Genomic DNA, 27,174 nt, shown 5'->3' with positions numbered 1-27,174 from the left:
ATTTTGCATTGTTGAAATTAAAATAAAATAACATAAAATACTCTTGTGTGTGACTTTTGTAATATAGTTTAATGTAATCCCATTTCAGGGTCTACAACTGAAATCAGTCACCCATGTTGTCATTACTGGTATTCTACCATTTTGTTTCTCAGGAACACAAACTGTGGTATGAGAAAGGGGCTCATATTTATAATATTAGGGGTTTCTGCTCCAATGTATATATGTAACTCCTACTAACAGTAATGGTAGTTATTCTCATGATCAATGGAAGAGAACCTCAGACAAAAGGTAAGCAAAGAAATAATGAATTTTCACTTGTTTGTGATATTAATTCTTCAATACTCTGTCCCATGACAACAATTTAAAAGACAAAGAATGTGTATTTGCTAGCACACAGAACTCTTAGACTGAAAGCTGACAGGTTGTTGTTGCAAAAAATGAAAAAAAAAATTCATTGAGAGCAGCCTGTTTAAACTTTCTGTTACATGGTGTGATTAAATTTACTAACTGGTTTTATTAAATTTGCAAGATAGTATATTTATCTTCATTTTGGGGACAGTGGGTGGATAAAATTTGCAACTACATTGGTCAAAAAATAGACCAGTCTCAATGCACTGGGTTGGCATATGGTCAAAGCACAGAGTGAGTTTCTCTCTCTCTCTCTCTCCCCCTCACACACACACACACAAACACACACCATGAATGTTGCCAATAGAGTAAAATTTTCACATTAATACTGGAAGCAACTCAAAAGAACCCCGGCCGACATCCCATCTGTTCCCAGGAATTAAATTTAGAAATCATATGTAATATAGACATTTCTGTCTGAATATTATAAAGCTCTGACACATCCAGGCTTTCATTAAAAAGCTCTGAGATGTGACATGAATAACAATTTGTCTTAGTTAATTAGTATTTTCAGTTTAGCATATTCACTTTCAGACGTATTGCTGTTTGCACATGGTAATTTAGGTAAACAGATCCCATCCACAGCTGCATCAATTAACACTGCTAATCAAAACTGAATTCAGGTAATTAGGCACATTTATGCAAAAAGTGTGTAATTTGGGGGGAAAGCTAGATTCTTCAGTAATATTCCAATAAGCATGAGTCTCTTTTTGCAGATAAGATGAGGAAATAAAAGGTAAATCAGCACTAATACATACCTGATGCAGCCTCAGTGAAAAGTATCTAAATTAAATCTCTCTGTTTAATTGGCCTGTATTTTCAGAAATAGGACTGTATTTTTTGTATAAATGTATTTCTCAATGTTTCCATATAGAACAGTTGTTTCATGTCTGAGTAGAGGTTTAATGATCATCAGACAGGACTTGCAAGGTTAATGTTTCTTCAAATATTTGTGTATTTATGGGCTATGCTGGTCAAACATGCTCTCATATCCTGTCTAGCAATTTCTTAATGAAAATGCCCTCAGCGCACTTTCATTTTATTTTCTTCAGAGAAGGTATATGTTAGTTATCTGAAAGAAAACACCACTCTCTTTACTCCCATTCATGGAAGAGCTCTCTTCCCATGTTCATCTCATCTTAACAGTGTAAAATAGTAAATACCAAATTACATCAAAATACTCCCTGGCACAAATTACTTAACTTTTAAATTTCTACAGCTCTGTTTTCAAAGCCACTTACTAAATACCAGTTCCCCTGGGTTTTTTTCTACATTTTCACCAAACAACATTTAGTAAAACACAGGGACAACTGTATATTAATGTCAAAGGCAATATTTAATTTGTACTAGACAATACATTCAAAATAGGAACACACATTATGACAATAAACACATAGTCTTTTACCTTTTGACTCATCATATTCCAGAGTCGTGGCTAAATCCCAGGTGTACACAGAGCTTTTATAAGTGACATGTTGATTTTAAATTTTTCAGCTTTTGTTTTCATAGTTGTGGGCACTTTCAAAAGGCTATGCAAGTCTAGTTGACAAAATAGCTTTGTCAGTTTGTAGCTAGTCTTCCATAAATTCTGAACCTGATGAAAAAAAATTGACAAAGGGAATTATTGATTTTTAACAGATGTCTAAAATTAATCTACCATTTTGCCTACCTCAGGCTAATTCTTGTTCTCATAAGAGACCAATATAAAGCAAAATTGATTTCTCTTCAAAATAGCATGTTATCTTTTCTTAGACTACAGCAGATCTCTCCTATCCTGTAGCTCAGAAATACTCACTTTCAAATAAACTTTTTAACATCCACAATGTATACTATGAATATTATAAAATTATTCATTTCTACTAAAATATTTATGTTACTATATTAACTCTTTGTAATTATCAGTGTAAAGACTAACCCAATAAAGGCTTTGAAAATGCACAGCATTTATTTGAATCAGAACACACACACACATACACTGTACTGCATAATTTGTTGTTGTGTAGAACTTATGAAAATGATAAATTTTCAAGTACCATAGTTAAATGGGTTAACAAACCTCCAGTTTTAATTTAGCTGTCTGAGTTGAATACCACTAAAATGTATTAATACATTATCGAGTGCACCTCATCCACCTCACAAAGAATTCAAAAGAAAACAAATTAAAGTGTATGGTAGAAAATAGGATTTTGAAGTATTTGGCTGTTAAAATATCAATTAACCACACTGACTGCTGTTACTATGATCAAATCTTGGAATTTAGGATAAGGCAATTTCTAACTTTTACCAGAAGAAACTAAAAGCATATAAAGTTCCCCCTGCCATCCTGTCTGAAGGCAGTATGAAGCAACGATATAACCTCACCTCTTTTCCACTTCCTCTGCATTGACTTGTAAGAGAAGGACATTCACCCACTTGACATACAAATGTTAAACTGAACAGCAGTTGTCGTCCATAGTCTCTCAAATAGTTCCTTTACATTGACATACAGTGTATTTCATCAAAACAGCTGATTTGACCTGTCTCTGAAAGAACTTCCTTCTACTTGATTAATGTTTTCTTAAGAGAGCAAAACAAAAGCTGTAGTCACTAATGCTGCTTTAAACAGTACACACTGTAGCGAAAACACTACAGTAGCAACATAAAACCCAACTGGTGTTTTCCCCCACCCTAAGTCATTACAGAGCTGGTTTTGATGGAATGTATGCAAGTACTGTACACAGTTGGCTTGGCTGTTATGCCCTGACTACATCAGTAAATATAAACAAATACAGTTCAGAGCTTCTCTTCACTGAGCACCATCACGGCACAATTCACCTTTCATTGGAAAAGTTAATACTCTATTAGAATACCAATATTTGTTGCATTTTGCATTTATTAATAGGTATTGAGATTTACTGAAATTTAAGCTGGTATTAACTAATATTGATCAAAGAATTATTGCTTATTTGCATAAGTAAAAGAGGTTCACATTGACGTTGACTAGGACATGAAGAATTTCTCACACATGCACGCTTAATTCATCTCCCTCTCATTTATCACTTAATTTTACAATATGGGAGGGAATGGGCATATTTAATGGTAATGAAAAGAAAAAATGCATGAGATTATAGAGGTACCTTTTATTAGCAAAATGTGATGGATACCTAGTGTTAAAAGAAACCTTATTAAAGAAACTCAGGTCTGAGAAGACCAAGCTTGTTCAATTTACAGTAGGTAGTACTAAATATCATACTCTATGTATTTAAATGAATTCGGACATTATAATTTCAATATTTATTTGGTATACCTAGTGTGGATTTGATTATTCATGATATTTCAATACAAATTAGTTTTGCGAACATGGGATCGTTATTTTTATACAGTGAGTTTGAGAACGGCAGAGGCAAAAGCTGATAGCTAACAATTAGTAACCTACACCCTCACAAAAGAGAGACAATGAGTTGTTTATAAATGTGGATTGGAATGCAAGTCCCATAATTAAGAATCAGGCAATGATCCTTTTAGCAAATGGATCTCTTAGTTAAACATGCTGCTAATCCAAGCCTCAAGGTATAATTCATTACTCTGGAGGATCCCCTCTATATTTTTGCCAGCTGTTCCATCTAGGTCACTCCACCACCAGTGTAGTTTTCATCTCTGCCTCACTTTCTCCGTGGGGTCCCACAAGCAGAAGCCTGTCTTTCTGAAGGTTGTTTAAAGTGTAAATGAAAAGACTAGACAGCAGTGAGCTGCTACCTCAGGCTCTTTAATTTCTGTACTACAATGCCTTGGACTGCTGTACCTTGGCAGTTTCAGTATGAGTTCTTCTTTGATGAAAGAGAGGAAAAAATGAATATGGAATGGAGATAGCACATTTATTATAATTTTAATAGTGTAGAGCTATAGACAAGGATAGGAACTTTTTACTATGCACTGAGTCACTAAGGGCTGGGTTAGTGAAGTGGCCCTTACACAGCTGATCCAGATACCTGCACTGTGGCTAGCCATGCAGGGGGAGAAGCAGGTGGCCTGGAGGGAACAGAATAGGGAAGGGAATGGGGGAAGACTTGAGCCCTGCAATCTACTGGCACACCAGGGAACCTAAAATGCACTGGATGTTAACCTAGTACAGTTTACTCCTTCTCCAGATGAGTGGGGGGAACTGGGAGGGAAACAGTGACCTTTTGAGGGTTTGTCTACACACAAACTGGATCCAAAATAACTGTACTGGTTTTAATTCACACATCCTGATATTTTGGTGAAAGCCTCTTATCCAACATGTGAACATCCCACATGCAGATTTATACCGAAACAATGGAAGGTATGAATTTAAATGGATTGAATTATTTTGGTTCCAGTTTTGTGGCAGCAAGCCCTCAGACAATCACTATCTTCCTCCCGAACTGCTTTGGGGCAGCCCAGCAATACATAGATCCTTACTGGGGGTGATTTGTTAAGACACAATTTAGCCATAAATGACTACAAAATTATTCACTAACTTGGAGTTACTGTTTATTTAAAAACTAAATAAGAAGAACAAGTCAGATAGTTCTGAAGCCATTTCTGAGCCAAAGAATGCAAAGAAGGTATGTAAAAATCAAGACATTACCGTTTTATACAAATAAAGTAATAGGGTTTAAAACTCTTTGTAACACGTAATTTTAATGTAAAACTAACCCAATGCAAAACCAAAATCTATCAGAAATTACATTGGAGACTGCTGAAATTTTCTAAGGCAGTACAGTGGTCCTTGTAACCCAACCCACAATCCTGCAAACAGTTAAGCAAACACAAAAAATTTTATGCATGTGACCAGTCCCATTGGTTTCAATGAACTACTCAAGTAACACATGTGGTTAAGTGCAAATGTACTTTTGAGATCAATCCTGCCATATGATTTTGGCCTCTTTGGAACTTAAGCATATTCTTAATATTAAACAATGTGAGTAATACCACTGAAGTCAAAGCATCTAAGCATGTGAGTATATCTTAACTTCAATGGGACTACTCATATGCTTACATTTAAGCAGGCGCTCATGTGTTTATTGATCTAAAACCAGATTTCTCAGTCCCCTGCAGGATCAAGATCGAAATGCTTGTGTGTTAGATAAAAGTAAATTTATTACTTACAGATCAATCTTGCAAAGGGTTGCGCAGGTCAGCAACATTACTTATGAGAGTAGTCCTGTTAACTTCAATAGGACTACTCACAAGAGTAATGTTGCTTACTTGTGTAAAGTCTTTGTTGGATCAAGTTCTAAGGGAGACAAAACACATCAATATGACTTATATATCATACCTCTTTAATGAGTTCCCATTTTTTTCCATTGATACCATCTAGCTCCTGCATGTAAAGATTAGCTTCAGACAGTGGTTCTTTATTCAGGAATTCCTTTACCATGACAGCCACATCAGTTCTGCACTTTGCCACTGGACTAGTTTTGCGAGAACTAAATCCTCCTCTTTCTGCAATCGCATCTCACTGACATGCAAAAATGAAAATTAAAACATTTTTTTTAAAATCGTGAATGACATACCACTCTTTTCTGTGTTTGCATTTAAATTGGACAGAATAATTTAGCCCTGGCTTTTAATTTAAGAAGGGTTAATCACCCTAGCAAAGGTCAATAAAACTTTAATCTACAATAAAATTGCTGCAGCTCCAGTCACCTGCAGGACATTTATTATATTCTTATTTCCATGCAAAAGAATGCATTACTAATCTTCTAACTCTTTACATTAGCACATTCACCATTAACATTTTACTAACATTATTAATTCCTCTAAAACTATTACAAGAGTTCATTTCTTCACATCTCAGGAGATAATCCTGTTAAAAACCAGGCACATCTGCTGCGACATTGCTTTAGTGGACCCCTCTAATCCTCATAGAGGTTTGATACTCCAACTGAGTTCTAACAATGCACAAAGTCTCAATTACATAAAATATTATGGGGTTTAGGTTAAAACAACAATACACTGTTTTAGCAACTTAATCTTGCCTATTGTCTGCAATTACATCACTAATCTATTTTGCTGCTATTCACTACATTTCCTATTCGAAACAAAATATTGATTTGTAATTTTTTTAAACTGCTCTTGAAAAGCAATAAAAATACCAGGCTACGTTAAAACCACTGACAATAGGAAATTGATGATAGGAATAACATTTTCCAGCCAGATCAATGTCCTATTTTGATAGGAAGGCATTGTCCATTAAAAATGAGGGTTTCAGTTGCCACTTCTTATTTTGTCTATTAATTAAAAGTAATATCTTACTGCATTTAGTTTGGCTGAGGACTGCAAAATATCTCTCTAAAATTACATTTTAGAATTATATTTCATTATTAATGATTTTAACGTATCTTGAAAACCATACAAGACTTAGCTGCTAACAGAAAGGGACTGCATAGATATTTCCATTTTTTATCCAAAATAAAAGTCAATCATATTAGCTAATTTGTAATGCAATCCTTCCAGTTTCTAGTCAAACAATATCATTTGAATGCTCCTAACTGTAAAGGTAAAATTTACCTTAAGTATGTAGAAGTCCAAAAGAACACCTAATGAAGACTTGATATAAAACTAGAGTGCATCACAAGGAATTCACTTCCAAAATTCCGGAAATTGACGTTGAAAAGTTACAATTACTTGTACATACAAAGAGTAATAAGCAAAAGGCTCCTACACTGGCCTTACTAATCCCTGAGAGGAAGTGGAGGAACCTTTGTATACTACCCCATTTATATTTCATATTTATTGTTTAACTATAACAATAGCATTGTCACACACTGTAATATAAATATAATATTCTTTTACCTCCCAGTATTTCCTTTTCTGTCTCTCTCTCTTCCTCTTTTGTTTTTTTTATATGGCACACAGACACACATACACAAACGCTCCTGTCACTGTCAATATTCACACTCATTAGCAATATGTCAGGCTGGCATTTTCAACACATACTCTGGCACATAACTGAACAACCAAGTAGAGCACACAAATAAATAAAAATACAGTTGCAAAGAAGAAAAGGCTCAATGGAATAATTTTTAACTCTGAGAATCAAGCAAATATAGAAAAGAATAAGTGAAATGCTTACACAGTGTTTTATAAATGCAATGTGAATTGGGTCTCTAGATAGCAGCTCAGACATTGTTCTCAGTTTTTACATATAGACTTAAATACAAAGGTATATTTTAGCAATACCATCTATTTAGCAACAACATTCCTTAACATTAAATTACAAATGGAAGAGCCCTGTGCTGTAACTGTTTCCTTTCATCTTTTAATCAGATTCAAACTAAAATAAAAACCTTAAGGAAATATCACAAAATACAAATTGAACAATATTTTTAGTTTCTAAATGATAAGCTGCCAACATTTTTGTAATACCTATAACTGAGAAAATCAGCAATGACAACAACCACATTCACGGTTTTGACAAACCATGTCTGATAAGATAATGAGTAGTATAAAAATAAGTTGCACAGTGCCAGACTATATTTTTGATTATTCATCTTTTTATTTTTGGGTAAGATTTATTCTTGGTTTCTATTATAACTGCTTTAAAAATCCAGTGATAAAACAACCAAATTTCTCCATGTGGCACCATGAAATGACACCTCAAAGTCATAAGAACATTTGCCTAAATTAACGAGAGACAATTAGAGCAAGTGCTAATGTGCAAAGAACAAACATACCTTTAGCTGTACAAGTGCACCCCTTCTCAGCACATCTACATAGTTCTGCAGCTCCCGAGTGCAAAAGTCGACTCTGCAATGCTTATGATCTTGTGACAATGGCATCACACTGCTGGTAAATTTTTCGATTATACTTCTCAGACGTGGTAGCAACTTTGTTAATTATGATATTAGCCAGCTGGCGGGTATGATCAATCATCCACTGTAAGAAAGCCAGACAACGAGACATCTAATCATTGCAACCAGAGCAGATAAATTTTGTTCCTTTCTTATACGTGTCACAGATTCTATCCCTCCTGACCCTCTACACAGCCATCGACTGTCAAATTTAGATTCAGCAAGCTCCCAGCTTTTCTTTATCCCTGCCTTAGATCTGAAACTCCTGGTTATCAGGAAGACAAGCGTCACCAGCTGTCTCAGAGCAGGAAGGCAATCAGGTGAATAGTACTTATTATCTTTCATTGCTTTCTGAGGAGTGACAAGATTGATTTGGGACCAAAAGCACATCCATATCTCTAGCACAGTGACTAGGGCTTCAAGTTCTGACTGTGGTGCATATGTAAAGCTGCAGTGAGGAACTTCAACCCTGACCTTATTAATAATGTATCTTGAAAGTTTAAAGAATCGAAAAAAATAATTTGAAAATTTACAAAACTCCCTTTTTTACAGCTACACTGGATATTCCCTTCCATCCTCCCCCCAAAAATATGGGTAGGATGACTGCACTGTTACCCAAGGGACTGTGTTTCACAGTTGGATAGCCTTAATTGGGCCCATAGAAGCAGTTAGCTGCCATTAAAGGCTTCTCTGTAGACATCATCCTTCTCAACTAGTTTGATTGTCTATAAATTCCGATTAGTGGAGCCTACACTGTGAGAAGGTTAAAAAATGCAAATAAATTATAACCTCATAATATAAAAGCATCCTAACTAAATTTAATCTGATAGTTAATTTCAGCCTTGCTCTAGGAAGCAACACTATGTTTGACCTTTTTTATTTACTAGAAAATTGGACAGCTTTGCATCCTGGCTTCAAGATTGTTGTTAAAAACTAAGCATATTGTGAAGTACCAAAACGTGAATTAAATAATGTGGAATTGAAAAAGTAAACAGTATACAAGTAGTGAAAATAAAAAAAACTAATACTAAATACGGTTGTACAATAATAAAGGTATGGTGATATTACATTTAACAAATTAGGCGTAAGTACTATCCATGATGATGGTCAATTTATAATGACATGCAAACATTTTTGTGGACTCTTCTTTTTATTTTGTACCATTTACATAGGAACTATAGTAAACCTCTAGGACGGACTTCAGTTTTGGCTGAACTGTTTGCAGTGAACATTTGACTATTTGGATCAGAGCCGGTTTTCCAAAAAACATATCCTTTCAGAGCTCATGTACTTAGCTTTGTTTATTCACTTTCAGTGATCATATTGAAAGTCATTTCTTTGTTTATCTTTAAAGTTTTCAAAGATTGATAAAAATGGCACACACTTTTGATCATCAGGGAGAAAATAGCTGCGGATAGAACATGTAACAGCTTATGAGAGTATCAGGTATAATCTGGTTATGCTGTCTTGAAATTACAATGCTATCAGAGCTTGCTTTGTCCTTCTAAGTGTGAAATTCTGCTTTTATGCAACTCTCTGATGTGCAGAGTTTAAGGGCTCTGGATGTAACGATCATTTAGATATATCTCAATAATCAAAACACAAATTGCCCAAATTGATCCTTATAATAGAATTTTATTCTGCTATTTATTGGACTAAAAGTAGGCAGGAAAATATTTACAGCCATACAAAATGCTGAAACAGGGACCTCTGCTTATAGAGGTAAACCTTGAAGTAAATGGCAAAACTCCTTTTGACTTCAGTGGAGCCAGGATTTCACTCGTTATTTAAGAAACCATTTGTGCACTATGTCTTTTATTATTTATATGTATTTCCCTACTGCATATAGGGCCTAATCAGTATCAGACCCTACTGTTCTAGGCACTGTACAAATATGAAGATGAGACCGGCTCTAGACCCAGCATACAGCTTGGGTTTAAGACCAGATGCAATAAGCGAGTGTAACAAAGAAACAGGGGGAGCGGTGGGAGGCTGCGGCAACAATAATATTACTTTATTTTATTCTTTGCACAGATGAGCTATATGCACCATATGTTGGTAGCTAAGTCTTTCTCATTTTTAATAATATGAAATATGCAAACATATCGGTAGTGGCATCCCCACTTGGCTACTTTCCTAGGCATTGTCAGCTGTCTGTATACTGTAGGCATCACAGCAGAAGTGAGGAGGGATGTGACGGAGAATAGGTAGTGGTCTAATTGCTTAATTTGGGAGAGCTGTACCATCTATAAAGGGCAGCATGACAGAATGATCAAAGTAATACATGACTGGCATTTAAGTTTGGCCATTGTGTATAAATGTGACAAACTTTTTGATTTTTTTCATTCACTGCACAACTGAACTCTAAGGCTCAAATTCTCAAAGGGGCAAAGGAAGTTAGGCACCCAACTGCTATTGAAAATTAGTGGGATTTAGGCTTTTAACTCCCTTAAGCCTTTGAAAATCTCAGTCTCAGTTGTTCTTCCTATTGACATCTAATATCAAATTGTATCTCAAGAAAATAGCAAATTGGCAAGGAGTGTATGGGGCTTGGGGCGAGTTCACAAAGGGGATGCACAAGGAGGAAGCAGAGGAAGAGCACTTAGTAGAAGGTGCTAGACATTATGCCTAGAACAGGAGGAGAAAGAAGTATGGTGGAGTAAAGGGCACAGAAGATGCACAGCAAGAAAAGAATTAAAGAACAGACTCTAAGGAAAGAATCCTCAACCAGGAGGAAGCCGCAGCATAATTACTGTGCAGCAGCTCCAGGTTCAGAGAGTGGAAGACACATCCACTAACATCTCACAGGGACCATAATTGTGACCGCCCAGATCCAACGGAGACACCCGCTTTGAGCAAAACACACTCCCGAACTTTCCACAGAGATTGTTGTAGCAAGCAAGGTCCCAGATCACAAAGAAAAGGCAAAACAAGATTAAACAACTTTATGAAGGTGCAGGAACAACCAACCAAAGCAAAAAAGCTGTGATGAGTATTTTAAGTTGTTTGGATCAAGATACCTGTCAAAACTGCACTGCACAAGCCAGTTTAATATAAGAGCATTTTCTTTTAAATAAAATAAATGTACTTGGTGGTTTAACTGTAAAAAGATAACTATAATAAACTTCCATTTGTTACAACTCAACACTGTATTACAGAATATTAAGTGAAATGTAAATGATATAAAATGAAGTATGTAAATGCTATATTCAAATAAAAATGAAAAATGTAATTAAGGGAAAGCTCTTAATATTCAAATACAGTAGTTTTATAAATTATGTCTTTTTGTGTCAAGTGTCTGCCAATTAATAAGGACCCTAAGATGCTTGACTATGATAAAAGGTACAGAGGGGAGCAGAGGAGCCATATAAGGGCAAGAAGCCAACGAAGCATGGTGAACTCTGTAGATTTGGAGGAACATATGGGGCAGGAGCACAGGCAGATCTAAGAAGGAAACATCTCTTCATGGTAAATGTCTTTCCAACCCATCAGGAGTTAGAACAGCTCAGTGCTGCATTAATTCCCTCCTTTAAAGTTGCTATCCTCTGTGTGCAACTGCAGGGAAACAACCTATTAGAGGTGGTCAGGACTTTTTTGAAAAAAGTTGTGTTTTGTTGTCAGAAAATGCCAATACACCGAAATCAAGTTTTGTAAAAGCAGCAAAGAGTCCTGTGGCACCTTATAGACTAACAGACATATTGGAGCATGAGCTTTCGTGGGTGAATACCCACTTCGTCGGATGCAAGTTTTGTAGAAATGTATTCGTTTTGACAAAATTTTCATAGGCAAGGCTTCTCAGGTTCAGGATAGAATTTCTGGTCAAAGTGAGACAGATGGCGACCCACCTCAGAATAGTCAATAGCCAGTGGGTAGGGCATTCACCTAGGATGTGGGAGACCCATATTTAAGTCCCTGCTCTCAGGGTCTCATCTTTCCCTTATATTGCTCTGTACCTTATAGCTATTCCAGGGTGGGTCTCTGTGACACACACCCAAATGCACACACTTTTTCATGAAAAATTTCAAAAGATCTGTTTCATTCTAGAACAAGAATAAATGTTAAAATCGACATTTTTTTAAAACAGAACTATTATTTTTCAGCCATCCCTAGAGCCTATAGCAGTTTGGTTCCTGAGTGAGCCAAGAATCAGGCTTTTGTGGGGGGGAGGGTATGCAAGGTATAAAAATGGATATTGTTTTTTTACTACTGCAGATCATGAATCATCTTGCATGACAAAATGTATGTATATTTTATTGAACAGAATGAAAACTTCAAATTTTTTACAAAACTCAACCACCTCTGAAATAAATCACACTTGGCATCTTCAATCATAAGCGCTGTGAGGGAGGCTATATGTTTGGCTAGCACCTAGCCCATTGTGGGCATTACTGTAATACAGATAAATTATAAGAAAAATAATAATACTTACATTCTAGGGTTTGTTTTTATAATGGCAAAAGACTCAACTTTATTCAGTAAGAAGATTGTTGGCTTGAAGGGCTTTGATTTTATTGGGCTGTAGCCAAGATGATAAAGGAAAAGATGAGTCTGAGAGCGGTGAGAAGAGCTTCCTTTGCCTCTGTCAGCCACTGCCTTTCTTGTATTGATAAACCTGTTGAAGAGATTTCCTTGGTTACTCTGGATATTCAAACACTGTTTGCACCAGACACAATATCAAGTTCTACTACACTGAAGCAGACTACGAGCACCAACTGTACTACCCATTCTGGCTTGCAGGCATAGGATAGGCCCCATCTATCCAGGAGGTGGATGGGCTGATGTCTATTCAGCCGGTAGAAACAACGTACACCTTTTCCCCAACAGGGCAAACAAGCAATCTCACTCCCACTGTACTTATCTGCAGAACCACTTTCTTGCCTAAGTCACTGCATAATGCAAGAAGGATTTTAATAAACCCTCACTATGGCAGAGAAAGACAAAACTCAGTAACAACTGCACACAAGAAAGCAGACAAGTCAGCACATACCTGTGTTATAGGAAGATTCCATGTGATACAAAAAATGAATTGATGCCTACTAAAATAAACACATCCAAGCCAGAAAAGAGAACTCTACCTCTGATTCTGCAGACATCAAACAGTCTTGCACAAAACAGACGCTACCTGTGCCTTATACAATGAAGAGTGGATGGAAAAGATTTGCATCATCCTCAGGAAGAAGAAATTATGCTTTCCACACAGGGGAAACTTTTATCGGGAATCAAGCATCAGTCCAAGTCAACTTGTCACAGTCCTATGACCGGAGGCACTGGCATTACTTCTTCCTATAATGGTAGGGCTTACAGCATTGTGTGTGGATTGGTGGCTGGAGAGTCATTCTCCCATGCCCTTCCCCACAACTTTTGGGTTCTGGCACACTTCGTAAAACCTGTGAGCCTCTCCTGATTAAAGGCCAGGCCCACAGCCATTGATAAGAAACTGGAAAGAATTATACTATGTGATGGTAAATATGCACGGTGAACAATAGCTGCACCTAACCTAAATTAAATGGATATTTTTACAGAGATAATGAATATAACCCATTTTGTTGGGGAAAAATACTGAGCTGTTCAAGCAACATAATATTCTATTTTAGATATATTACTTAATTTTCAAAGCAGCATTTTATATTTTTCCAAAAATAAAGGTGCATTTTACAACAGAAGCCTCTTCTCAAAGAAGACATTTTATCTCTACTAAACTGGAACATGCATAATAATACAACAGAAACATGTTCTAGTACATGACTGTTAATAAAACAGTTGAAAGAACACATCTGCAGTGTTCTGAAGCAAATCAGTATAAATTGAAATACCCAAACCATCAGGAAACAAAAAAGTATTAGAACAGCACATCTGTTGTTCACAAGGATTATCCTCTGAAGAGAAAGCCGAGAAAGCCCAACTACTAATATTTAGGACCTGGATGCACCTAAAGCTTCATCTCAATGAAAGCATCAATCTGCCCAGCTCTGACCAGTCAGGGACTTAATAATTTGCCAAGTTATTTTAATGGACTTCTTAATTTTAAGTCTATTATTTAATTTCCTTAAAGATAATATACTGCACCTGATTAATCTCAGAGAAGTTAGAGCAGCAGCACCAAAGGCACAAAAACGACCAAATGGGACAACTCAGTAGCTATTTTCTTGAAAGCCTCATTTTCCTTTTCATAAACTCTAAAATGAGGCTCACAGAGAATGAACACATCTAAGTTACTCTTAGTGACTGGGGCCAGCAAGCATTTGTAAGATTCCAAGGTCAAGCAGTAACTAAAAGATAATCAAACCATAAAAGGAACAAAATTGGTTGAAAGATGATTATTATACTGTGGGAAAATACACATTTTTTAAGCATGTCTAATTTCAAAATAACCACATTACAGCACTTTCTTTTCTACAGACAACTATTCTTATGATGGGGGGAGGGATAGATCAGTGGTTTGTGCATTAGCTTGCTAAATCCAGGATTGTGAGATCAATTCTTGAGGGGGCCATTTAGGGAGTGGGGGCAAAAATCAGTCTGGGGATTGGTCCTGCTTTGAGCAGGGGGTGGACCAGATGACCTCCTGAGGTCCCTTCCAACCCTGATATTCTATGATCAGCTCTACCTATCCATGACACAATGACCTCAAGTAAGCACAAAGCAAAATATGATTATCTACAAAAATTCAGATATTTTATATATATATATACACATAAGCATTCAGAAACATCTGTGATGTCTGACCAGTTTTATAAATGTGTGTACTGCATTCAAGGTCCTGGCATACATATAATGGACGGTTCATACGTATGTACTATGTGGCTGAGATTTTCAGAACCATCTAGAAGATTTGGATAACCAACATCCATTAGTATTAAAGCAACAGGTGTCCTAATCAGTTAGGTGTAAGCTATATTTTTAGGGGAAAACATATCTGAAAAAACAGTAAAAGTTTTAATTTAATTAATTTATTTGTGGTGTATAAAAATGAACTGTTCACAATATCTCATGTACAAAAATTTAAAGAAGTATCAATATTCAGTTGATATACTATAGTATAGTATACTATATTATACTATACTATAGGCAACATTACTGAAGGACTAACCCATTAGTCCTAAAAAAATCCCCCGCTCAGACAGGAGCCTGGGACTTTACAGATAGAGCTGACGGCTGGGCTTTGTCAGACCAACCGAGGAAATGAACTTCAGCATTGGGAGCACTCCACTAAGAAATTCAGTCCCCAGTTGTTGCCTATTTCCAAGAGATTTCTTAAATCAAACTAGGTTTATCATTCTGTGTGGGTGGACAAAAGCAGTAAGTTCATTTCCCTGTAGGTGAGACCTGACTTCAGGTCATTCAAACATTTTTGTATATGCTGTTTGTGATACATATTTAGGACAGTGCATGACAATCAAATATGCCAGTAAACCTCTCATGAGAAAAGACCCTTTGATAACTCTCTTGAGCTTTTGCCTGTGGAAACCCAACAGCTCTTTGCTCACTTGTAAAAAGCTCTTGCAGCACTGTACATTACCCACGCACACAACAACTGGACTGTCACAACTGAACATTGACTAAATATTATAGAAAACAAAAGAATTCACAAACTCTCTGGTGTAAACATAAGAATCAAACATACAATTACAAAATGCTACACTTCTACAGACTTTCAGTTGAACTAAAAGAATAATCTAAATTGCACATTTCTTGGTTTCATTAAAACAACAAAAGGAATCCCCTATTGTCCGTTGTACTTGAAGCTAAAAAAATGCTACCAATTATATGCAATTTAACAGAGCTACTACATGGTTTTATGAATATTTTTAATCAGAATTGTGTGACGTAGATTAAAGCCATGATTCAGAAAAGCGTCCCTATTCAAGACAACACTTAAGCACTTGCTTAATTTTAAGCACATGTTTAAGTGTTGTCCTGAATAGGGAAGGACTTACATCTAAGTGCTGTACTGAATTAGGGCCTATAGCCTCAAATGTTAATGGGAAATCTCAAGAATGCATTATATGATATTAGTTCTAGTTATACTTCTAAATACTCTTAGAAATCCAAACTTACGAGACTTTTTAGTTCGAGTGGTGGGCTTTTCCAAATGTGTGTGAAATTACATCTTCTTCCCTTTCAGTATTGGGTCTGTTAATTACACACATTGTATACAATAATTTTCAAATTTGTAAAGATGTTTATGTCTCATTTAAAGATTTTGATCAAGTCTCTGGAAATGTTTCTAAATAAACATGGTTGTCTTGGTCTTCCTCTGTATTTTTAAATACAAATACCAACTTAATTATCATTATATTAAAATTATGCAATCAAGTTCATTGCACATAAAAAGGAATGCCAAAAAAGGAGAACAAAGTGAAATTGATGGATTCAAGTGGAAAAAATAAATAAATAAATAAATCACTAGCTGGAGTTGTGAAGATCATGCATTAAGATGAAAGATGAAACAGATGCAATACACAGAAAGATCAAAGAGCTCTATCAATTCATTCTGAGAGTCAAAATCCAGCTGAGCATCAGAGCTCTGTCCGCATAATAAGAAAGGTTGACTAAAACATAAGGATTAAACAGATGAGCTGTCTCCTGTGAACGCACGGCAGAGAAGCCCTGCTGAGCCACTTTTAAAGACACTCTGGAATTGTACACCTGCTACTCCACAGTCAAGCCAACAGGAAGCCAGGCTGGCAGGAAAAAAAAATCCCCTAATGGACTAAATAGCTATCTTTAGGAGAAGGAAAAATGTCCCAAATGCACACTTTTGATAAGAAATTTTCAGCTCAGGAAAATTGCAATTTATAGATTTGTTCTTTTTACCTTTAGAGTTAGTTGGTTTACCAAACATTTTCATTAAAACATGGGTTTAAAGCAAATATTACCATCATCTTCACATTCACTTATAAAGGAAACAAAAGCCTACTAAGTATTGTTCCTGTGATAGAAGCCTAAGAAACCACATAATAGGGTTAGCCTAGGACTATGTACAGAAATATCAGCAACAATATTTCTAGTTTAGAATCCATTTGCTTACTCTGTAAATATGATGCTAAGTGGCAAAACTACCAATGACTTCTTTGGGGCAGAATGAAACTTCAAGATCACTGAAAAATGACCTAATTTCATATAAAGGAATCATTTTAAATAGTAACATACATAGTCCCCTTTCTTGTCTTAACCATCAGATAGACTAAAAAAATAAAAATTAAAAAATTAAAAATTCCTGCATAGGACACTGATTATTTTGCTCTTATTTTTTCTCATTGGTAATGAGAAATAAAACCAGGAAAAATATTATAATGTTAAATAGTGGTCATGACAACAAACCAATTAAGATAACATTTTTCAAGTGATGCTGGGATAGAAACTAGATTAATTTTAGTATTAAAAACCTAATTTTAAACTATTTCCTATATTGTCCACTACTTTTAGTTCCAAACGCAATCCCTATATATAAAAAATTAAGTAGTAACAATAATTTCAATACTTGGAACAAAGGGTAAATTGCTGAGGCTTTACAAATTTGTGGCATCATTAACATGCTATTCCCGGTCTTAGAGTAAAGCCTGCAATCCATAAACTGAAAGTGAGTATTGTACAAAGCAAAATAAACTTACAATAAACTTTTTTAAGGCTTTGATTTTATTTTCACCAACTTTTCAATTAGATTTCAACTGATTGCCATAGATGGCTTCTCTCCCTTTTTTTCTTTTATATAAATGTCACTAACCTGTTTGGCCTATGAGTGTTATTTACAATCACATCTTTCACTCTTGTTTTAGCTGACAGGACAATCTCTTCATGGATCTGTGTAGAGCTGATATATTTGATTTCTAGGTTATCTACTGCCTGCAGATACAGGCACTTCGATTGTTTACAATGCAGGAGTAATTGGTAACAGCTAAATAACTCCACAGAGACTGATTTAAGAGTGCTTCACCTATTACATGAATGCCGGGCTTGATCCTGCAGTCCCTATTCTGGCAAAACTCCCATTGACTCCAATGCAAAACATAATTAATTTTAAAAAAAAGAAAGAATGAATGAATACAACAATAAGTTAATTATCAATCACACACATTCATTATTCATAACTTTACTTACGGTATGTAAAATGGATTTATATTCACAAAACAAATTAAAATAAATGACCTGCAGTTTCCAAAATTTCACCAGATTTCAAAATATGGCTGTAAAAATAAGCAGCTTCTGTATGAAACCAATAAATAAAATGGAATATTGACAGTTTATTTCAGAACACAGCCCCAAAATTAAAATGTTCATGACAAATTACAGCAAAAACAGCTGCAAAGGATTAGATGGCCCTATCCTCATTCTTCAATAGTTTTGGGGTACGTTTCTATCAGATCCCTTAAACACAGAATATGGTTTTTTACACCTCTTATTATTGAAATACCTACATTATTCAGTTTCAGTTGAATTATTCCAAGCGTCAGATTCTATGGGTAGTAGATAACACTTCTTTTTTGGCCATTTAATGTATTGCTTCTTTATTGCAGGTATTAGTTCGAAATTAAATTTTAAAAATAACTTAAAAATTGTCACTGAGGCATAAGCAGCTAAATATATTGCACTGCTTTTGTTAAAAAACAGTCTCTATTTTAAAGGGGAGTAATAGAGCTTATTTTAACTTTCACTCTCTGTAGCCATTTTATGACCACCAAATTTATTGCTTCACAAAATGGTGTGGATATGCAATTTTTTGAAGACATTATATTAAGAGGCTATTAAAATAAAAAAGGGAACATAACATATTGTACTGTATTATCTGAGAAACAGTAGGTGATCATGTAATTACAGACTGCATAGTAACATGTATATTTAAGGAGGGATAAACTAAGATTGTGCCTGCAACCTCAATATAATCATTTCCTGAGTTTTCAGAGCGTAAACTTGCAATGTTCATGTACCCCTAACATCATCATATAATTGACTAGTTTATGTTTTTCGGGCTGGGAGGGGGGTGTATTTTAAAGAAAAAGATTTCCTAATTTTGGCTTAGTAGAAGATTATATCTGGCTACTTTTACCACTGAAATATCCATCCATTGCATCCTGTCTTTCTTCTGGTGTAGACAGACAATGGATAAATTCTTTCACTCTTCTCTCCTCTGAAAACAGCAGGACCTTCTTGTTTAAACTTAAAAAAAAATCCCCTTTGGGCAGAGACCAGGCTTGGAAAATGTCAATCTAATACGTGAAAAGAGTGGCTAAACACATAAACTGGCTTCATTGTTCTTTTTAATTATTACTGAAGTCCCAAATAGGGGTGTTAGGAATAGTGGGTGTTCAGCTCTTGGCATCTGCTACTTATTGACAACCAAATTTTCCATTATAAAATTATATTTGTGGCAATTTCTTCAACAGATGGGGAAAATCTGACATGTGACTCTTTCAATGGTAGTTCCTCTACAGCAAAAGAATTTGAACTTGTTAGTTTTAAAGTTATTATGTTTTGACTATATTGTGAACAACAAAAAAGAAAATCGGAATCCACTTTTTAATACTAAAAATTGGAGAAACATTGTTCATCCATATACCATAGCAGGCTTTTCTTTTTTTATATTTGGTATCTGACTATAATCCATCTACGTACCAATGCTTTTTTTAAAAATGCACATTGATTTTGTTTGACAGAAAGTAAGAGCCATGATTAGCTTTCAGTTTGTTAGATAGGCAAGACTATATATTTTTTGAAACCTCATGTTTTCCTGTGTCATATGTGCAAAATGTGAAAGTTCATAATTTGCTTGCACTATGACCAAGTGTGCCCCTGGATATCACACACATCCTTTTGAAAATTTAGCTCAGTCTCTAGATTTGTAAATGTAAAACTTTATTCAAGTACAGTTGTTATTCTTTACATGTTTTTCAGTGATAAAATAATAAAGTTTACTGCAAACTACAGTAATAAAAACACTTTTAATAAAGGGGGAAGTAGCCATTAACTAGTGTGACTTTTTCCCCCTTGTCTTATTTTCAGCCTGTGATTCTCAGCTAAAATGCTATTCAAACCTCATTTTTTAAAAATGTGTATGTATAGGAAAAGATAAAATATTTTCTAAAATGGAAATAAGAAGGATGAATATACAATCATTTTAAACATGTTTTTACTTTTACAAAAGGTAATCAATAAGAGATTATTAGCAAATACTACATTACTGGACTAAGACAACCAAACAAATAATACACACGTGAAATTTCAAATCCTGTGAAGAGCCTCACCTAAATGCCCAGCATAAGTTTTGTTGGTATTATAATTCACTTTACTGTGGCGTCAGTGCCATGAATAAGCTAACTTTGTGTCAGATTTAGATGCCCAACCTCATTTATACACCTTGCCCCGCTGTGGCTCCACTGAAGTTAATAAGGGAGTAAATTGCTAAAATGTGAGGGTATAAGGGTTCAAAGTTAACATGACAATCAGTATCTAAGAACATTTGTCTACGGTAAATGGAAAAAGCCTTAAAGGAATTGGTAGTTCTTTTTATGCTTAAAATGAATCACACAGCACAAAACGCTCAAAATTTCCTCACTTTTTCAGATTTATTTTGTATCAATAAAGATACGACTTTGATCCTACATTATATAATTACGTGTGCTTTAACAGACAAAGAAGATTTTGAAGTCACGTTTAAGTTTGGGCTCCTAAAGATTGCAAATGATTTCAGACACCAGCTGCTATAAATACATTTAAGCTCGCCTCCCCACTCAGCAATGACCATGCATCTACAGTTTCATTATCTCAAAAATGCTTTGGCTTCATCAGCAACAGATGAATTCATTAATTTCTTTATTAATTCAAATGATTTTTTTCAATTTTTATATGCCCCAAGGTTGTCTCTGCAAGATCAGCTCCCTCTGTGTTCCATAAAATTGTAATCAATCTCTATTATAGTCATGAAAATGGTATTTGTCACTTTGCTGAGAAAAAAATAATCAATATGTCTTGCAGGGCAGAACAGGCATTTAATACAGCGAATTGATGCCTGTTAGAGAAATTTAGCTTGCCAGCCGTTTGGGACAAGCTAATAGAAATCCAGAAAATTCACCCAAGGTTGACAGATGAATATACAGACATGCAACAAAAATTAATATTTGGGCACTTTGAATGGTCTGTCATTTCATATGTTGGAGAGAACATAGATTTAGACACTTAAATCTCAAAGACAAAACCCCAAAAACATGTACATAAAAGGAATTTTTGACTCTGTTATCATTTTCTTATTGTATCAATACTGGAAGAATAAATAGTCTCCTCTACTTTAAAGCATAACTCCAGACAAGAGACTGTATCAAAAGCACTGTTGAGTTTTAAGCAGTAAGACAATACAAAGATTGTGTGGTGGCACTGAATACCTGAACACTTTGGAGTGCACTGTAAAGCATCAAACAGAGCAAAGAGAGGCCTGCGTATTGATGAAATAGCAACATTCTGCACTGTGGCACTGTTCAAAGTCTTCTGGTGGACAATATGAAAAATCCACAAGTAAAATTGTTGTAACTTAAAGTTCTAGAAAAGGTCAAGCTGTAAGTTTAATAATAACTAGTGTCAAATTCTCAAAAGACAATATGTAAAACACTCCTTAATTTTAACAAAGGTATCAATAACTACTTTAGGAATGGGGTCTCCCTTCTTCCCTCCCTTCTACTGCCATCTGCAGAACTGTCAAAAACACGTCACCCTTGATTATGCCTGTCTGTTTAATTCCCTTGTTTTGTTGTTTTTAATAAATAATGTTTAAAGTTGCAGCATACAAAGCAAAAACTGCAACTGCGTGGAACATTGCATTTATGTGAAACTATATTTGATTTTCAATGTATATTAATCTGCCTCATCCTTTGCTTTACTCTATCAGGCTATTATTGCCATCCTGTTTAATACTGAAAGTTGTATTTCAGGTTGTAATCATGTTAGAGATTTTGTGCCTCGTAGTTAAGTTTGTACAGTGGGTTAAATGTTAGTAGAATTAGTAATGTATTTGGAGGAAAGTGTTTTTGTCTCCTTGTATGGCCACTAAAATGAAGAAGAAGAATGTATGTGATGGCATAAAGAAACCTACCAGAAAATACTGCCAGAGTTGGAGTGATGGCAACCTGATATCCTCTACAATGGTTATGATTTGTGAGTTTACAGTTTAAAGCCCCCCAAATGAGAAATGGGCAGACTTCTGAGTATGGGCATGGGGGTCTGTCTAGGCACATGCACTTGCAGGATTGAGGCCTAAATCAGCTATACAGGCCTGAGTAGGCTGAATGCATGAGGCAGTCTGTTATGAGGAACTGAGGATCTCTTTAATTGCTTTAATTGTATTATGTCTTCTTTTATCATTAAATCTGCTTCTGCAAAAAAAAAACTCATTAGAAGGTGCAAGCATTCCATTTATGGCAAATCTGAAGCATCATCCCATACATCGCAGGAAGACAAGACAAGACCCCAGGAATGTGGTTTAACCAGGCTGCAACTTTTAAGTAACACATCTGGGAACTATCTGGCATTAACTTGCCCAATGCAGGTAATTCTTTTGTAATTTGTTTCATCTGGTGGAGATCTGATAGCAGCTAGCCTGAGACCCCATCATCCTCCCTTTGTATGAGGGCTAAGGATGGTGGGGAAGAGGGGGCTATCTCCCTACTGTAGCCAGACATTAGGAACCCAATTCCCCACTTTCTTTAGGAGATGTCTTCTAATCTGCTTCCAATTCCAGCTCAGGGAACCAGACCCCCTTCTGACCAAGTAACTGCATTGGGCACCTACTAAGTTGCAACAAAATAAATTTTACAACCTAACCTAGCCACTGGGTCCCTGGGCCGCTGAGAGGAAGATGAAAAAACCTCACACCACTCTGGCCAACCTGGTAGTCAAGGGATAAATTCATTCCCAGCACCCAAATGGTTACTAGCATGATACCACAGCAAGGCCACCAAAACCAGTGCTATTCTAATCCAATGGGGGAGGTTTTCTTCCCTGTGCAAGTGGTGCTGCTGGGGCACGAGGAAGGGTCTATTAGCCCTGAGTGGGAGCCAGGAGGCTTATGCTGCTCCAGCCAATGAACCACAGGATCCCACTCCTCAACTCTAGACAAGGGGCACAATCCTGTAAGGGAACAACAGTTTTCTACCCTCAGCGGGCCCAGACGAAGCCCCACACCTCCAAATCTGCCAGGCGAGAGGCATTTGTGCTAAAACCACATCATAAACGTCCTTAATTATTATTTTTTTTAATATATTCATAGAATGAATACTTTAAATGTGAGTCTCCTATGACCCCTCTTCTCTTCACCTTTGTGTCAGAAATACTCAAAGACACCTGTACATGTTAGGCCTGATCCTTCTACTATTGAAATCAATGGGAAAATCTTCTACTGAGTTCAATGAGGATAAGATTGGGCAAAAAAAGTATCTGACAATATGGATATGCCCCTTTTTTCATATTTATTTATTTATTTATTTATTTATTTGTTAAAGCTAGTTTTTTGTTCTCATTTTGTAAAAGAATTTGATCCTAAGGCTGAAAACACATCGGTCAAGTTTCTTTGTAGCCAAGTAATAAAAAGTTCTTGAAAAATCAATTTACATTGAACATGATAATTGACCATTAAATAGTGCAGTTCTCGCAGGAAGCTAAAAATAATTCAATTAAAAATATCTCTGCATTCTTAAACAACAGAAGTCAAACTAAACAGAAATCTAGCAACACTGACATATGTTTCCCCCCAAGCAATCTGTGTAGTTTCTATTTTACAAATGAGCTTCACCTGCTATTGTACATGCAGTGGCAAGCTACTGGTAAGGATGACAGAAGTTAGTGTTGCATGACACTGTCAACATTTATATTTATGCTTTGCATAAGAGCAAACATTTGTAATTCAGCCTGGGAAAGCTGAAGTTTTATTACAGAAGTGTTGCTACAGATAGTTCAAAACATAAGTTATTCCTATCTACATTGTCAGGTCTGCTGTGTGTCAGATTTACACATATGGTCATATACAATCCCTTCAAAGATAGACATAAATTTGCATTCAGCTGTCTTTCCCCTTGCCCCCTTGCACTTTTGTCCAAAATGTAAATCTTCTCAAACAAACCAGCATTTGAAGGACTTGCACACATCCTGTATTCCTTATAAATGGATAAGATGGATCTTTATATGTTTCAGTTGCAGAGATATGAGAGTAATAAAGGTATTAAGTATTAATATTTTTATAATCAGTATGCTAGGCCCTGAGGGAAATATTCCCATTGATTTTTCCTTGGGCTTATTGACATAATTTGCACACTACTGATAACTGAGTTTTACCTGTTTGAAAGCATAAATCCCACTGAGAAAAGGGAAAAGGGTATTTTTCAATTAAACTATCTTACATGAGCTTACTGACAAAGTGAAATAAATTTGAACATACCATGAAGATTAAAATAAGATGAGCTTTAACTGGATGTCCTCAGTTTTCAGATGGATAATCCCCTCATTCTCATTTCATCTGCCATATTCTTCATTCATCTCAACGAGGTCAGCCAAAGATTCGTCCTAAGTAGAGCGGACACATATGTTACAACAACACAGGCAAAGAAGTGGCTCATCTTTTTTCTTCGTCTTTCCCTGGGTATAAAGCAGTATAGTGAAATGTGATATCATTGCAATGTTTCTAGAGCTTGTTAGGTAACAATGCAAATACCCTCTGCAGGAGTTACAATCTATTTAAAGAGTTTTCTTCTCTTATTTTATAAGAGAATCTAATATACCTTGTTTTCTCTGTATTATTAAATTCTTTCAACTTCTAGGTCATCTATTTCTCAACAAGAGCAATGAAATTATAACATAAGGGCTTGATTCTGCTTCCATTACAGTCAATAAAAAACTCCTGTTGGTATGAATAAAGCAGACTTCATGCCTAAAGTTTTTTTCAAAAGGTAGCCAAAGTGGCTTAGAAAGTGTTCAAGCTTAAACTTACATTTTTCAACATTTGGCTTGATTCTAAATGAGCAGCAGCCATGATCATCAAACAAGGAGTGTCTTACAAAGTCTTCAGCCCCACTCAATTTACAATAGCAAGCATGCTACAGATTCAGAGAGTGCATCCTGCTCAGTTTATTTCCAATGGAGAAAAGTGGACATCTTATTTTCTCATACTCTATTTATTTCATGTGACTTTAATATTCTAAAATGGAGGTTTTCCTGCTAAAAACAACAGCCCTGCCTCACTATTTTACTCCGTCAAGAAGTCCTTATTCCCCATTTTACTATTGACCAGGTAGAGCCCAGTCACAGCTGGTAACAACTTTTGATCACTACCAGTCTGGGTTGGATCTGAACTTGTGATACATAAATCAAAGACTCCTGTAGCCTATCCCTGAGTCATTAGTTTCCCTTTTGCTTACTATTTATTAACATAGCCTATTCACAGGTAGAAAGAGTACTTTATGTATAAAATTAAAACCTATGAAAACCATTTTCGATTACGCTTTTTACATATTGTATACGAAGCTAGGTATAATTGTGACTAGTCCTTTTAAATAATTTATTTGAGCAATTTATTACTTTCTCCATTTAGGGTCAGGTTCTGTCACCCCTACCCCCAATGAAAAGGGCCCTGCTCCACTACAAGTCAAATAAATGAAATAAATGTGACTGCTTACAGAGTGAAGAGGAGCAAAGGGAACAGAATTTCATTTTTTGTGTAATTCCACCCACAGAAACAGAGAGTAAGAAAGATTGGTGACAAAATCCCCAGCAAAGCATAACCCAAACCAGATTAGGCTGACTGTCTCTCAGACTATGACAATAAATATCACTCAGTTTTCCCCCAGCCTGAGTTTTCCTTTTCCTACATGTTCCACCCAATCAAAAAGTTTCATAGTTAAGAATGATACTTCTTTTCCTATGTTTTGTCATTTTGTGTTAAGTCCATTGCAAACTCAATTTACTGGCTTGAGGCCAAAGGGTACTGAAAGATGGATAAGCAATATCACTGATATTTCACTGCAATGACACACACAGCAGAACTTCACTTATCCACACTAGCAGGGGACATACCAGTACAGATTAGTTAGGATGCAGAATGGCGACTGCTGAGAGTGCCAGTGGTATGGATGACGCTCATTTCTCCACAGAGAAGAACACACATTTCCTTCAATATCTCTTCCTGGCACTCAGCAAAGACCTGAAATAGGGTTTCTCTATGTACAATTGATCCTCCCTTCCTTCTCTGGTATGTGCTACTGCTCAAAGAGGCAGGATGAGGCTTTCTGGTCCCACGGTGGCCACAGGAATTGGCCAGCAACACTGAGCTAAGTGGGCAAACTTTAGAGAGAGACTGCTACAACCCCATGCCCCTCCTTTGCAGCAGTGGCTCTTAAAAAACCTGTTTCCATTGCCACCTCAGTTCTTCCTTCAGCATGGAGTCCAGATGTGGGAAGATATTATATCTAGTCACAAGTCCTGTTGCTGATATGAAAACAGAACAGCTCCCAACTCTTCCCCCAGGGTGCAGCTTTAATCTCTTCCTGTGGTAGGACTCAATGCCCTGGGCAGAATGGTGGACCCTAAAATAACTGCCATCACCATGAGTGAAGAGAAGAGGGGCAGGGCAGCAACATCAGCCTTTGTGTAGACCTTCATGCACCAGGCCACAAACTGGTTTCTGAGGCCACAGTAGGAACGCTATAAGGCTGCTCCATCTGCCTGAGCAACAGCAGCACCACTAAACTGAGAGAAGGCCAGAGTCAGAGGAAGAAGAGCCAAATCTAAATAGAAAAAAATCACTACAGGGCTTATAGGGAACTTGACATGACCAAAGCTGACCCTACATATGGCAGCAAAACTTTACATTAGGTGCTCCAGTAAACTGCAAACCTGGAAATCTGCTTTCATTGTGGCATTGTGGCTTGCCAAAGAATACAGTAGGTGAGCTTTTTGATGTTGCTGGTATTGACTACAGAAATAAGAAAACCTCTCC

At 36.1% G+C, this 27,174-nt stretch overlaps 1 protein-coding gene across 2 annotated transcripts in view; it reads right to left on the bottom strand.

Annotated features, from left to right (window-relative positions):
• Positions 1 to 27,174, bottom strand: part of LOC123367113 (dynein axonemal heavy chain 12-like) — a 61,987-nt gene that overhangs the window by 19,039 nt on the left and 15,774 nt on the right. The window contains exons 2-7 of one of the 2 annotated variants that reach the window (XR_006578312.1): positions 24,622 to 24,746; positions 12,634 to 12,816; positions 8,088 to 8,289; positions 5,687 to 5,869; positions 2,770 to 2,964; positions 1,814 to 2,002 (exon numbers count right to left, since the gene is read on the bottom strand). The gene's annotated coding sequence lies outside the window, so the exon portion shown is untranslated. Of the gene's footprint in view, positions 1 to 1,813; positions 2,057 to 2,769; positions 2,965 to 5,686; positions 5,870 to 8,087; positions 8,290 to 12,633; positions 12,817 to 24,621; positions 24,747 to 27,174 lie in introns of those variants that run through there. The other variant, XM_045011151.1, reaches the window with a different exon arrangement.

The sequence above is a fragment of the Mauremys mutica genome, chromosome 1 (genome assembly GCF_020497125.1).
Source record: "Mauremys mutica isolate MM-2020 ecotype Southern chromosome 1, ASM2049712v1, whole genome shotgun sequence".
Classification (NCBI taxonomy): Eukaryota; Metazoa; Chordata; order Testudines; family Geoemydidae; genus Mauremys; species Mauremys mutica.
This window is presented reverse-complemented; position numbering and strand designations above follow the sequence as displayed.